Genomic DNA, 15,160 nt, shown 5'->3' on the forward strand with positions numbered 1-15,160 from the left:
TCTGAGGAACCACCATCAGCTCGGGGTGATGGAGAGGTGCTGCAGCAGCTGGAGCTGTCTCCCAGTCTGTGATCCATGGATGGCTGGAAACTGCCTGGCTTGTGCCCTCCTTGCTGAACTGGAGGTGATATTTCAGCTTTCCTGGGGAGTTGAGAACTTGCAGGTGACGTCTGTCCTGGGCTTGGCTAGGCAAGGGGACCCCCTGTGCCCTCCCAGCTCCGGCGCTGGGGAAGGTGAGTGTGGGGCAGATCTCCTCTCAGCTCCTACCCTTGTTCTCCTGGGTGTTCCCTGGCAATCCCCAAGTTCCAGCTGTTCCTCTAGTTTCATGAGGCATTTCCAGCTCTCTCTGGTCACAGCCCTGGACTCCCTCTGTGCCTGAGGGGTACCCACCTGCCTCTCTCTGCTGTGCCATCGCTGAGGCTTCACCGAAGGACCCTGCCCTGGTCCTGCTTCAGGGGCAGCCCATGGAGAGCGGGTGCTCTCACCTGGCTCCCCACACCAGCCATGGGCTTTCCTTTTCACACCACTCTGACCTTTTCCTCCATCTCTGGGTCAGGTCTTTCCCTGGAGCAGTAACTCCCCCTGCTCTCCCTGGTTTTGTGCTATTTCAGTCCAGCAAAGCCCATCAGCTCTCTGTGCTGCTGCAGTGGCATCGGTGGCATCGAGTGTCACAGCTCTGCCACCAGGGCCTGGGAGGCTGCAACCGGCTGGGCCTTGATGACTTTGGGTCTCGACTTGGTAATTATCATTTTCTTTTGGTAACTAAAGTTTTGCTGCTTTGTGACGTCGAGCAGTGATTCTCATTTCCCAGCTTCACCGAGTTTATGGGAATTTAAGAGCTAGATGCAAATGAACTTCATTAACATGCTTAATTATCTTATAAGCCTCATACCCATCTGTCCTGCATATGCTTTGTACTTGACGCTCTGAGACAAGTGACCACGTTGGGCTTGGCACGAGGCACCTGTGAGCGGGAGCCTTTGGGAAGAGGGGCTGGATTAGTGCTGGGGGTGCACTGGAGGTGTCCTTTTTCAAAGGCTGTGTCCAAGCTGGGAGGTGGGAATTGAATGGGTAGAACATGCAGCAGAATGGCACCATCTTAGGAATGATTTGCTAAAAGCAAAACAGCAGCGTGGAAACAATTGAAACAAACTCCAATCCCTGCCTGTTTGCAGCCCAAGATCCTGGACTGGTGTCCCATGGTGGCACAGGATGCGTTTCACAGTGGGGAAGCTGTGCTGCAGTCACAGCACTGGGTGCCACAAGCAATTCCAGGCAATCCCTTTGTGTTTATTTAATGTTATTGAAAAATAGCAGAAAAAATAAGCCTTTACTTCCAGGTAAAACTGCTGCAAATCCATGGGTATCTGCCACTGGCTAAGAGACAGTGCAAACCCCAGACTTGCACAAGAGCCCCCAAAAGGTTTAGGGGCTGTGCTGGGGGCTGAGCACAAATCTGCAGCTCTTTCATATCCACAGCATCGTGTCAGAGCCGCCTCCGTCAGCGCACACTCGGCACACGGGGTGAGCCACGGGGTGCTCCCGTGTGCACCTCCCTCGCCTCCCAGCACGGGAAAAGCACTGATGCACCCAATCTCTGCTCTTTGAGCGTGTGTTTGTTACGAAGCCGTGAAACTTTCCAGGCCTGGGAGGGAGCAAGGAGCCAGGATGAGCAGCCCTGGGTATGGGTGTGCTGCCACCACAGCGGTGAGTCCCTGTGTCCCGGGAGTGGGGGACAGGGAGTGCGGCGCATAGCAAAGCACTGACGGAGGATCTCCTTCCCTCCTCTCGCTCTTGCCAGCTCATATCGAGGCAAAGACACCCTGTTCCCGCAGGGGCTCAGATGACACCCTGCCCCAGGCACCCCTCTGCCTTCCTCCCTCTGCATCCAGCCTCCTGGTCCGAGGCCAACATCCCGATTGCGTTACCAGCCGCCCTGTTCCCCTCCAGCGCCGGCAGATGGGAAGTTCAAGAGTGAGGGTATTGAGAACTGTGGAGCTGGAGCTGTAAATAACTGTGAATATGAGCAAATCAGAGATGTGGCTGCAGGGGAAGCGGTGCCACGGTGTGACCAAACTGGAGAGTGGGAGAGAAAACACAAGTTTGGGGTAGGTTGGTGGTTTGGGGGCAGGTGCTGTGGGGGTTTTTTAGGGGGAGCTCAAGGATGTGCCTGGTGAGCCCAGGTCCCAAGGGCACTATGGATTGATGGCATCACAGGCAACATACAAACCTTTATCAGTAGTATTTGGGTTAACTCTGTGCCAGTCACACTGGAAAAACGGGGTAAGATGTAACTTTTCTTTCTAATCCATAGAAGATACAAGGGAGAAGTGCCCCCCTCACGTGGCTCCTGCCCACGGAGCTGCCCCCGCACTGTGCCTACCCAGCATCTGGCACCAATTCATGACACGGGAGCCAGGGCTGCACCCACAGGGCCCTGTGTGATCCAGCTGGGCACAAACAACTCTGCTGGGGACAGATCCTGCTGGTTTGGCTCTTTGTCTCCTGGGACCTCCCCCAAACTCTGCCCATCTGAAATCCTCCCATCTCTGGTGAGAGGGGCTGCAGGGAGCCCCTGTAGAAGGGAACATCCATGGGAGGAGAGGAGCTGGTGTGATATCGGGGTGGTGCCTAGAGCCAGATGTCCCCTGGAATGGTTTTAGCCCTGAAGGTGCCCAGTTTGCTGGTGCTGGGGTCCTGTGAAGGCTGTCATGGCTGTGCCAATGCCAAGTGCACCTGAGGGGCATTGGGAAAGGGGAGTTGGGGCAACGACAGGCTGAGCTTCCAGCTCAGCTCAGCAGTGTGTGTCACTCTCTGTTTCAAGGCTGGGTCCCCAGACCCCTCCTTCCCTGCTGGCCCCTGGTCTGGGTGCTGTATGCTGTTCTCCTTCCTCCTGGGTGAGTTTTTGGGGTGCCCCTGTGCTCTTTGCACGTGGGAGAAGGTGGTTTCTTGCTTTTATAGCTGCTGCATGAAGATGTAAATGCCGTAAGGCCTCTCGTTGCCAGAGGTGCTTCCCAGAGACCGAAGATGCCAGGAAAGACCCCGCAAAGCAACGGGACTGTGACAGGTGGAAACCTGCAGCTCTCCTCTTTGTCCCCGCCAGCAGCCGGGACCAGTGTGGCCCTGGGGACAAGGGGACAGGAGGGGCTGGCGAGGGCGCAGGGTCCGGCATGTCCCGGCCTTTATCTCCCCCTAGTGCCTCCGGCTCCGGCTCCTCTGCTCCGGTGCCGTGCCGGGCACGGAATCCGGCGATGCCACACGCGGTGGCCGTGGGGGCGTGGAAGGACCAGCCCTGGGGCAGCCAGCACAGGGAGCATGGGGGACGGGGCACAGGGCGCAGCCTTGGGCAGGACCCTGTCGGCATGAGGAGATACGACCTGAGTAACACAAAATTCTGGTCAGGTGTCAGGAAGAGCTGTGGCATCCCGCAGCACTAAGGTGGAACTGCGGTGGTGATGGGGAGGAGAGGGAAATGATGGAGAGTGAAGTGATGAAGGTGCCTTTGCTTGGCCCAAAGGGACATGAAAGGTGACATTTCCGAGGCTGAAATGAGGTTGTTCTGGTGGCAGGGTCAGCTGGGCATTGTGACCTGAGCAGGCCCATGAGATTCCCTGGAGAGTGGGGAGAGGGTCCCCTGGTCTGCGAGACCCTGGGGATGTCCAGCCCTGTGCTCAGGGCAGCCCGGCCCCGCTGGAGCTGGGGATCAGCCCTGGGTGCTCTGAGACCTTCGGTGACAAGGACCTTGCTCGGTCCTGAGCCATGTGTGCACCGAGTTGTGTCCAGCCCCAGCAGGAGCCACAAGGTCACAGACAGCTCATCAGGCTCTGCTCTGCAGGCTTGTCCTCTGCCATTGCTCTGAGCTTTCCATCTCCCGTGCTCTGAACAGGGTGAAAGGGGGCAGAGGCTCTTCCTTGGAGACTGTCTTGCCCCTCAACCCAGCAGAGTAGAGTTTGTGAGGGAAATGCTTAAAAAGACACATTTGGCACCGTGAAAGGGCTCTGTACAGCCTCGAGTAGGGTAGTGGGGGTCTCCCCATGTGTTTGGCTTTCCAGAGAGAGCCCCTTCACACCTCACTGCACTGTGCTGTGCCTCAGGTGACCTGACACCACTGGGGGCTCCACGTTTTGGGGTTGTCCCTGAGCCAGCGATGGAGCTTGTCCTGATTTAGGGCATTTCTGTGGCACTCCGGGATTTTCAACAAGTTTTAGCCCTTCTGCTGGGAGTGAGACCTGCACATGGGGCCAGGGACACGGGGCAGGCTCGGGGGTAAAGGACTGTAGTGTGTGGGGCTGTACAGGGCAGGGTGTGGGGCTGTGCAGCACCAGGCTGTGCAGCACCAGGCTGTGCTCTGAGGGCAGTGAGAGGTGCACAGGCAGCCTCTGCTTTAGGGGACAACACAAGCCATGCTGGCCCCACATCACCGTGTCCCCAGCACGAGGATCTGCCCAAGCTGGGGGGTCACACTGTGGATGTTCCTGGCCACAAACCACCCATTCCCTGTGCTGTCCTGCAGCCTCCTGCGCTCCTCCAATCCCAGTACCTCTCCCAGGTCTGTTCCCAGCAGGAATCAGCCCACAGAAGGAGTTTGCTGCACTCTTCTGGCTTTAGAAACATTCTGAATCGGAGGATTCCTCTTTCTCAAACCGCACAGAGAGGACTTGTGCACCCACAGGGTTAATTGCAACGAAACCCCTTCGGGTTTTCTCAGCCCCCCCACCCGGCCGGGAGCACTGGCGCCCTGCTCCGGGTATTTATAGCACCGTGAACTTTGAGTGTGTCCAGCGAGCCGGGATGTGGGGACGGCCCCGGCAGAGCTGGAGGCTGTTGGAGTTCTGGCCCCAGAGGCTGCAGCAAAGCCACAGAGACCACCCAGCACCACATCCCGGCCCCTGTGCCAGAGCTGGGTGTCCGTGGCTGGGCAGCACCAGGGCACCCGGGGACCTCAGGCTGTGGGACCTCTGTGAACACACCTGGGGCGCCAAGGACACGGGTTGAAACCTCCTTCAGCCACAGCAGCATCGGAGCAGCACCGTCCCAAGCTGATGTTCCTGGGTTTGAGCTGGTGTTCCTGGGTTTGAGCTGGTGTTCCTGGGTTTGAGCTGGTGTTCCTGGTATCAGCAGCAGCTGAATGCAGACATCTTCCCTTTTCCGTGGCAAACAACAGGCAGAAGCTCCCACCTTTTCACAGCATCCCAGGACAGATCCCTTCTCACCAGACCACCTGCCAGCCAGTTCACCAGGTCTTGGAGCGAAGGAACATCATGTGTGGCTTCCTAACTGAAACCAGGCAAAGGAAGAGGGGAGTATGGGTGATAGGGGATAAGAAGCCTCTGTGTCTGTGCAAACACTTGAAAAAAACCCTAAAAACAAAACAAAACAAAACAAATTAGGATTGGCTTATCTTTTAACAGATGCCATCTGTACCTACGGATTGAAGGGGCAGCCCAGAAAGCCAGCCATGTCCTGGGCTGCATCCCCAGAAAAGGAGCAGCAAGGTGAGTGTGGGCTGTGCTCTGGTGAGACCCCACCTGCAGTGCTGCCTCCAGCTCTGGGATTCCCAACATGAGAAGGATGTGGAACTGCTGGAGCAAGTCCAGAAGAGGCCACAGAGATGCTCTGAAGGCTGGAGCAACTCCACTCTGGAGCCAGGCTGGGAGAGCTGGGGATGTTCAGCCTGGAGAAGAGGCAGCTCTGTGCCCCTTCCAGTGCCTAAAGGGGCTCCAAGAGAGCTGGAGAGGGACCTGGGACCAGGGATGGAGGGACAGGACAAGGGGCAATGGATTTCCACTGCCAGAGGGCAGGGTTAGATGGGATATTGGGAAGGAATTCTTGGCTGTGAGGGTGGGGAGGCCCTGGCACAGGTTGCCCAGAGGAGCTGTGGCTGCCCCATCCCTGGAATTGTCCAAGGGCAGGTTGGATGGGGCTTGGAGCAACCTGGGCTAGTGGAAGGTGTCCCTGCCCATGGCAGGGGGTGGAACAAGATGATTTTCAAAGTCCCTTCCAACCCAAACTATACTATGAAAGGGCTTTGGTCTGAGATGGGATCAGGCCTGGGAAAGCCAGATTGAGCAGTGTCTCCTTGCCGTCGATGGAGATGGTGTGTGGGCTGGGAGCTGGCCCAGGCACAGTCCAGCTGGGGAGGAGCATTGGAGTCCAAATCATAGAATCATGGAACATTAAGGCTTGGAAAGGACCTTAAAGATCATCTAGTCCCAACCTCCCTTGCCATGGGCAGGGACATCTCCCACTAGGCCGGGTTGCTCAAGGCCTTATCCCACCTGGCCTCAAACACTTCCAGGGATGGGGCAGCCACAGCTTCTCTGGGCAACCTGCTTTCAGAAGGGCCAGGAGAGAAGGAGGAAGGCAACAAGGATAATTAAAGAAATGGAGTAGTTTCCACCCAAGGAACAACTAAACAGGTTGGGATGCTTCACCCAGGGCAGGAAATGACAAAGGGATAAGAAAAAAGGCAGGAAAAGCAAAGTTTTCTCTACGTTGGAGAAATCTGGGTGGATCTGCATGAGCACAATGGGAGATCTATGATTCTATGATCAAATGAACTGCTGACATAAAAATGACATAAAAATTTTCTCCAGCCCCTTCTTCTGGGGCTGAGCACAGAACTGGGTACTGGAAGCGCACCAGGATCATATAGTGGGGTTTTCACCTCAAAAGCAACTGAAATGTTTTGGTCAAAATTTGCTCTTTTTCTGGTGAGTTTTCACTGTGATTCTGTCCCAGAAGAGAATGTTTCGTCTGCCATGGGTTATGTTTGACAGCACTGTAAGCAAAGGAAAATTGGGATCCACAAGGGCAGTGTCTGGAAATGTTCATCACGGAGGACCCCATTTATAATTACAAATATACACAGTTTTGTACAATTACACACCCCAGCCGGCTCTGGGGGCAATTGCTCAAGGTTGCCCCTTTTTTCCTGAAAGCACTGGCAATTTATTTATGGGAAGAATTATTTTATACCCTCGGGAGATTATAAGGGTGTTGCTGTTGCTCTCTGAGATGTCTTCAGATCCTGCCCACCCCAGAAACAGTGATAGAGCTTTGCATCAGCTCCATCTATTGCAAGCACTGAAATATCAGGAAGAGGAGAGGAATGGTTTCAGTCTCAACAGATTCCTGCATAAAATAGAGGCTAAAGCACATCTTCAAAATGATTGAGCGAGAACACTGCTCATTACATAAGGTTGTTGGGGGGAAAAAATAGGCTGATTTACATTTTTATAGGAAATAAAAGGAGGTCTGTGGGTGACATAGCACCTTCCACTGAGAATGTCAGTGTGAGATAAGTGGGCTTCAAAGGGAAGAGTAACCATTTTCCTGTGGGGACAGAGTCCATCCCAGAGAACTGAATCTGGGAGAAAGGGGCTTTTTAGAGGCAATTTTTCATCGCCAAAGCAAATACATTTTGTTATCACAGTGTGTACCGACTGCAGGGCTGCTGGTTCTCAGTTTTGATGGTTCCTCTGAGTTTTGGTGGAGCTTTGGGTAGCAGGAAGACCGGACTGCCTCTATTTTGTGGACGTGGTGTTTTCCGGGCAGGAATTTCAGGCAGGAGGAGAGGTCAATGTGCTTTTTGGGAGTGGGGGGATTTTTCAGTGTCCGCCAGAGCAGGCTGGAGTTTAGTGGTACTTTAATTTCATTCACAACGAGTCACTTGGTAGGTTTTACCCTGGTTTCAGGTTGGTGGCCCTCTGAGATTTGCTCTGCTGTGCTTCAGATCCGCGGCTGTCTGGCAGAACAATTCCGGTTGCTCAAAAGCACCGATTAGCATAAATGAAGGAGTGGGTGAAATGTTCATTATACTGCCTACTGTCATGTTTGTGTACCAGATTTTGTTACCATCTGTCATTTCTGTTTTCTTGTTGTTGCCAAAAGTTGTCATTCTGAATGGAGGGTGGAGACGTATCTTCAAAAGCCAACAGGAGATAATTTGAGGTGCTTTGGAGCTCACGTGTTCGGCGCTGGGTGTCAGCAGCCCGCACGTACATCAGCCTCGCACATCTTCGGTAAAACCTGGGCAGTGGTTTGGTTAAAGGAGTTTTTAAAATCGTTGTGGTCATGCAAGCGCACAAGATTCTCAGCTCTTGTCATTTAAGAAGAGTATCTGGTCCTTGCAGTTGCACGGAAAAGCCAGAAAATAAAATATGGTTTCCTTAATGTCTAAGAAAAAAAAAATAGAGCACAAAGAAGGAGGTATGTGGGGACATCAGGGTGTTAAAAACCAAGCTCCTGGCCAGAGATCTCATCGAGTGAAGTGACAGCTCTTCTGTAATGGACTACAGCTTCCCCACATTATTTCCAGGGAGGTAAATGTCCCAGGGTCTGAAGCTGGACAAATTCAACCTTGAAATGAGGCGCAGCTCTCTCGCAGTGACAGTCTCTGTGCACTGTGACAGCGGGCAAGGGGCGCAGTGCCTGTGTCGGGGCTCGCAGCCTTTAAAGCAAAATTAGTTCATTTTCAACTGCACGTCTTTAAATCAGTGTCTGGGAGGAAGGGCTCAGCCTGCAAGTGGGGAGTTGGGAGGGGAAGCCACGAGGATTTCTTGCCTTGCCCAAGCGCTGTGAGATCACTCAGTCTGCGAGCTCGGTGCCCCGTGCCAGCTGGGGAGGGAGGGGGTTTGGGGTGCCTGGATTGTCCCCCTTCCTTCAGGCTGGAGCACCAGGCTGGTGCTGTGAACTTTGAAACCTTCCCTGGCAGCGCCGGGGCTGTGCTGGCACCTCGTGGCTTCTCATCTTGTCAGACAGTAGCTCTGCTCTCTTGAGGCTTTAATCTGACCTGAGTGACAGGGCTCCATGTTCACCCGAAATGCACTGACTTGTGGCATCCAAAAATATAGAAAAAATGGTCTAATGCCTTCAACTGGACTCAAACTCCAGGAAAATACAAAGCCAGACAGTTCTGGGATGTATTTTTGTTGGTTTGGGCACAGATGATGCAGGTTCATAACCACAGCTCTGAAGATGTCACAGTGTCCCGGGGGAACTCGCGCTGGCCTGCAGGTGCAGAGGGTCACCGCTTGCTCAAGGAGAGGTGGATAAGGAGGAGATGGAGCTGCCATTGCTCTGGAAGAGGCAAAGATCATTCTGGGCATCTCCAATTGAAGGCTGGGGGGAGACCAGGGCCATGTCATGGCTGCAGTGGTTACTGGTACCTTTTTGCAGATGCCTCAGGTGATCTGTCTTCTGCACCTTCCAGGGCCTAAAGGGGCTCCAGAGAGCTGGAGAGGGACTTGGGACAAGGGCCCGGAGTGACAGGACAAGGGACAATGGATTTCCATTGCCAGAGGGCAGTGTTAGATGGGATGTTGGGAAGGAATTCTTCCCTGTGAGGGTGGGGAGGCCCTGGCACAGGTTGCCCAGAGAAGCTGTGGCTGCCCCATCCCTGGAAGTGTCCAAGGCCAGATTGGACAGAGCTTGGAGCAACCTGGGCTAGTGGAAGGTGTCCCTGCCCAGGGCAGGGGGTGGGACTGGATGAGCTTTACGGTTCCTTCTAACCCAACCCAGTCTATGATTCTATGAAAATCCTTTATTTTACAAAGTCTTTGGCTGCTTTTAGGTTTGAGATAACAGCTCTGTCCTGCTTTAACACTTCAATAATGTAAATTGCCTTTCCTAGCTTGAATTCTCCCCTATTTTCTCTCTCCCAGAGGGTAACTGTACAAAGCTCACAAGCAAATTCCACACAGGATTGCAGGATGCTGCAAGCATCACTGACAGCCGCTGTGAAGAGGCTGGGTCTGGGTTCGTTTCACAAGTGTGAAATAAATTTCAGAGCTCTCATATTCAAACCAGCCCAGTAAATTGCCCTGAATGAGCACCAAATGTTGTCTTGTGTAGAGGAACCTGGCAGGCAGCTGAGAAGCCTTCAGGTAAGCAGGGAGATGTGGGCTTGGGCCACAGAGAGCGGAGCTGACCTGACTCAGGGGCCAAACTTATTGCTTGGGGGTTGTTTAGTAGTACATAATGGATATTTAATAGTACACTGGATGTGGAGGAGCTGGGGGACTGAGATGAGCTGCAGCAGTTTGTCAAGCCCCACTCCAGGATGGCAATGATGGGACCTCCAGGCTGGGTGATTCGGAGCTGCTCTGGCTCCACTCCCCTGCTGAGCACAAGGCTGGGAGCAGCTTTAATGGCTGATGTGTGGCAGGAAGAAAAGCAAGAAAAAAGGGAGTTTCTCTTCTTAACACCGAATGTGCTGTGGATGATCCAAGACCAAAGCACAGAGAACATCAACAGCCAAACTGTGGAACTCCACATTGCAGGAATTAAGCATCATGCCCAGGGTGGACAGCTTGGGCTGAAAAGTTAATCCCGATGTAATCAGAGGCAGTGTTGTAACAGCAAAATTGTGGAGTCACAAGTCAGAGGGTGAGATGCCACCAATGCCAAGTCTTGCAGGAATGGGACAGGAGTGATATGTGTAACAATCTTCTGCCTCACGCTTAAAAGGATGGAGCAATACCCCGGGAGAGCTGGGGGAGGTTTCTCTGTCCACCCAACGAGGTGTTCGGCCTCGAGGAACTTCAGGCGAGACAAGTATCATGTCCAATCAAGGACACAAAATCCAAACAAATTAAAATGCATCTGGAGGGATGTGCAGGTATGTTAAAAGAGCTTCCTGACCTTTACAGGGATTGTTTTATACCCTGGAGCATGACATTTTATTACTCTCGCCTTCTACATAATTTATCGTAGAAAAATATTATTTTGGCTATAAAATTATTCACCTTCGTTTAAGCTCAGCAGTAGTATTTAACTTTCTGATCCTTTTTGAAACTAATTTCCCCAGGCAAATTACATACTGTGCCAAGACATTCCTTTGGCTTTAAATTTCCCTGCCATTAATGTCACAGAGTGGGACATCACAGCTGGGAGGGTGATCATTTCTTTGATAACCTTGAAACAACAGAGTCAGGCACCTCACTGGAGTCATTCTCACACAGATTTTCCAGTGGAAATGATCCCTGTTTTTCCTGTGCTGATTATTACCACCACCACAACCACTCTGCTGCCCTGCTCTGATCCCCTTAACCCAAACAGGTCGTCCAGAGAAGCTGTGGCTGCCCCATCCCTGGAAGGGTTCAAGGTCATGTTGGATGGGGCTTGGAGCAACCTGGGCTAGTGGAATGGGGTGGAATGAGCAGGGGGTGGAATGAGATGAGCTTTAAGGTCCCTTCCAGCCCAAACCAGTCTGTGATTCCATGATTCTACGAGCTAGAAGATATAATGACAATAGTTGTTTCTACTTTCACCTGAGCCCACTGTTTAGGCAGTGTGCAAACTTATGGAGAAAGGTGATTTCTGCTGGAAAAAAGTTTTCCAGCTAAAGCCCTCGTGCTGTGATGGGAGAAACTCTGGATTTGACCACCAGGAAGAGTTTGGGTCTTGCTCTATGCTGGGCACCCAGGAGATTCCAGGTGTGATTCAGGCAGCTGAAACAAGGTGATAGGAGGGATGCAAGAAGCATCCGGCAGGATGATGCAGGAGAGCCAGACCATACCCAAGGCTCTCTGAGAGAACCACGGGGCTGGAGAAACAGTGGGGCCTTTGAACTGGTTGTTGCCAAAAAAGAAAAAATAAGGAATTTGGTTTGAATCAAACTGATGTGAAAAATTCAGTGAGGGGAAGGTTGGTGGATTGGTGGATTGATGTCACTTTGTCCTTTCTTACTTCTTTCATTTTCTCAGTTTCAGAAGTAAAAGCTGTTTTTAAAGCTTTGCTCACGCAGCATGGAAATTAAGTGTTTTCTTTATCAATTAATAGATCAGAAGGTTTCAGCGCTTTCCAAATTCCAAAAACTAAAACCTCAGGGGGTTTCTGAATACTCACTGAATCCCTGAATACTCCAGAGTTACCCACCTGAATAAAGTAGTTTTCCACAAACTTGTTATCTGCTAGAAAAAGGGGGAAAAGAGCCATCATCATCCGACTTGTGGGGCAATGTGGGACTGGGCCAGGTCCCAATTTCCACTGGTCCCAAACCAGACAGCACTGAGCTCTGAACTCCTTGGAAGTTGCCCTTTTTTTGTCCAAAACAAAACACCTTATGGTAGAGGAAGAGAGAGGGTGGAGGCACAAACTGGCAGTTAATGTATTCCCCCTGTCAGCCCAACTCAGTGTGCTCCCTGCCCTGATGAATATTGAAGAATTTCATACAAATTGGAACTGGTTCAGCAGGACAGTTTTCCAGAAAGGCTTCCTGGCCACCGCTGGGGGCCCTTTCCTCCCTGGAAGGAGTGTACAGTCCGCAGGAAGGAATCCTTCCCTATGAGGAGCCCTGGCACAGGTTGCCCAGAGAAGCTGTGGCTGCCCCATCCCTGGAAGTGTCCAAGGCCAGGTTGGATGGGGCTTGGAGCAACCTGGGCTAATGGAAGGTGTCCCTGCCCATGGCAGGGGGTGGAACGAGATGATCTTCAGGGTCCCTTCCAACCCAAACTATTCCATGATTCTGTGATAGCACGTGGCAGTGCCTGAGCAAGGACAGTGCAGCCACCTCTGAGGCTGCACCTTTCTCCAAGAACTTGGGCAGAGTTGACCCTTGGAGCCTAACACAGAAGGTGAGGGACCTGTCTGCCACCTAAACCCAAAACATTTCACAGTTGGCTTTTAACCCGGGCGATGGAGAGAGGCTGATGCTGCAAAGGAGCTTGGAGTTGCTCTCTGGGTGACTGTGGGAGTTCAACAGAGTCTCTGATGAGAAATAAAGTTTTTTAAGAATTGAACCCACAGCAAAAGGTTAAAGGTTGGTGGGGGAGCCAAGATTAACATTGATAAGGTATGGAGAATTTCCTGGGAATGAAGCTCCTAGAGATCACCAAAGCCTTGCACTGAAGCCATGGCTGACAGCAAGAAGAGGAGAGGCAGAGGTACAGGCAGGGCTGAATGGAGCAGGAGGAACTGCAGAGCTGTGCTGTTGTAGCTGCCTCCACCAACCACAACAATGGCAGGGCAGGGAGAAATGCCACCAGTGTCCCCATGGCCTGGCTTTGCAGTGGCTCAGCAGAGTTTTGCTCACAGGATGGTGGTGAGATTATGAGCTTGGGCAGAGTTTTCTTGGGAACACCAGATTTTGCTGCAGCAAAAAATAAGGACCGTCAGCCAGAACACAGGGAGGGCGTTTCCAAATGTCATCCCAGACACTTACGTGGAAGTCACTGCATTGCTGTGAGCACTGCTACCAGTAAAAAAATGAAAGCTATATGCAGAGAGAGAAAAATACCTGAACTTTGAGATTTATAGTGATGAATTACCTCCACAAAAGACATATGCAGTGTGTCCAAATGAGTTAATAGATGGTAGGATGGCCTTGGATCAAAAGGAGCAATGCTTAGTGTGGTCAAACATGCTGAGCCCTTGATCCTAAAATCATAGAATAGTTTGGATTAGAAGGGACCTTAAAGCTCATCTCGTTCCCACCCCCTGCCATGGGCAGGGACACCTTCCACTAGCCCAGGTCGCTCCAAGCCCTGTCCAACCTGGCCTTGAACATTTCTAGGAATGGGGCAGCCACAGCTGCTCTGGGCAACCTGTGCCAGGGCCTCACCACCCTCACAGGGATGATTTTTTTCCTAATATCTAAACCTACTGTCTGTCAGTTTGAACCCATTCCATCTTGTTCTGTCACCACATGCTCCTGTAAATAGTCCTGCCCCATCTTTCCCATAAGTTCCCTTCAGGTACTGGAAGGTACTGGTCTTGTCTCTCTTCTGCCGTGGTGGGAAGAGCAGAGGGCAGAAATGGGTGAGGAGGAGTCTGGAGACACCTTTCAAGGGACGAGGAATCACCCATTCCCCCAGGTTTGAAGATGCTGACACACCACTGCTCTGAGCTGCCAGGAGAGAACAGGAGAACGAATGGAGGGAGGCACCAGCCTCGTGGGAAGGACGAGGTCTTTCTCCCAAGATATGGGTTCAGGCAAGAGGTGGATCCTGTGGGGATCCAGAAGGGAACTGCGATCAGTGCTCGGTGCCAGAGTTCACAGTTCAGCACCTGAACTTGGACTGCCTTTCATCTGGGATTCACCTCACGCCAAGGTGTGAGCAGTAGCACCTGAAGAGCTTGCTAATGCACCCTCCTCCTGATGGTGTGATGGGGAAGGCCAAACCTTTAACTGAAGGACAAGGCAGGGAGGTGGGAAACACAGAAATCTTCCCATCACAAATGGCCAGAGTGTATCTATGGGCATCCTGCCTTTCTGTGTGCTCGGGGAAGGGATCTTTCACCGTAATCTGCAGGGGAAAAAAAGTTCCATGTCTTTCTTTTGGCCCATGTTGGCTGAAACCACCCACAAACCACTAATTGCAACTGCTAAAAGTGAACTCACTATTTTATGGCTAGAAATATGATTTTTAAACTGACTGTGGGGCAGGGTGCGAGCTGGTATCAGACGGACGAGAAACCATAACGTAGCACAGCCCAAAGACAGACATTTTTCAGAGCAGTTTGACCTTAAAAATAAAGCAAATGGACTGTTGTCTCTCAGACAAAGTGCAAACTATGATTTATCAAGCTACAACCCAGAGTGAGAGTGCAAAGACAGATTTATACAGATTTTTCATAATAGTTTGTTGGTCATGGCAAAAATACAGGCCAACTCCAGCAAAAAGGCTTCACAGTTGGGACACAGGAAAGAAGGACACCTCTGAGTGATAGATTTGATTATGCTGATGACAGAAGACTACATGTTTTTCCTGAACTGTTATTCTCACTTCTGTGAGACAGCCTTACTTGTTACATGGGAGATTCCTCTACATCTGAGTTGTGCCTGTAGGGAGGATGGGCTTGCCAGCTGACAGACAGGAATTTGAGCAGTAATGTCCAAATCTGCATCCAGTCCCCAGTAGACTCTTTCAACAAGTAGGTAGGAAAAGGCTTTGAATTAATGAATACATGCTGAAAAGCAGAGCAGAATCAGAATCCGATCTGACTAGTGCCTGATAGCATTAGATGACAGGATGGCACTTACAGAACATGTTTAGCCACCTGCAAAACCCACTTTTTTTGCATCAAATGAAGCAAGGAGACCCTTTGGGATGTGCATTAAGCTCCGCAGCCCGAGCAGCTGAGGGTTTGCAGAAGTGCACAGACACAGGGCTAAACACAGAACAGCGCTGTGATTGCGGTCCCGGGTTACCACCAC

General features: G+C 51.8%; 1 long non-coding RNA gene across 2 annotated transcripts; it reads left to right on the plus strand.

Annotated features, from left to right (window-relative positions):
• The first annotated feature begins 1,730 nt into the window (after positions 1 to 1,730).
• Positions 1,731 to 10,543, plus strand: LOC108494382. 2 transcript variants are annotated; one of them, XR_001873826.1, is made up of 4 exons: positions 1,731 to 2,108; positions 2,825 to 2,897; positions 5,412 to 5,495; positions 9,666 to 10,543. It is a non-coding gene; the product is annotated as an uncharacterized LOC108494382 (long non-coding RNA). The 2 variants fall into 2 exon arrangements; XR_001873825.1 differs by lacking the exon at positions 9,666 to 10,543 and having other exon boundaries at positions 1,783 to 2,108; positions 5,412 to 5,652.
• Positions 10,544 to 15,160: the final 4,617 nt, after the last annotated feature.

Source organism: Lepidothrix coronata, unplaced genomic scaffold (genome assembly GCF_001604755.1).
Source record: "Lepidothrix coronata isolate B3197 unplaced genomic scaffold, Lepidothrix_coronata-1.0 Scaffold24, whole genome shotgun sequence".
NCBI classification, from domain to species: domain Eukaryota; kingdom Metazoa; phylum Chordata; class Aves; order Passeriformes; family Pipridae; genus Lepidothrix; species Lepidothrix coronata.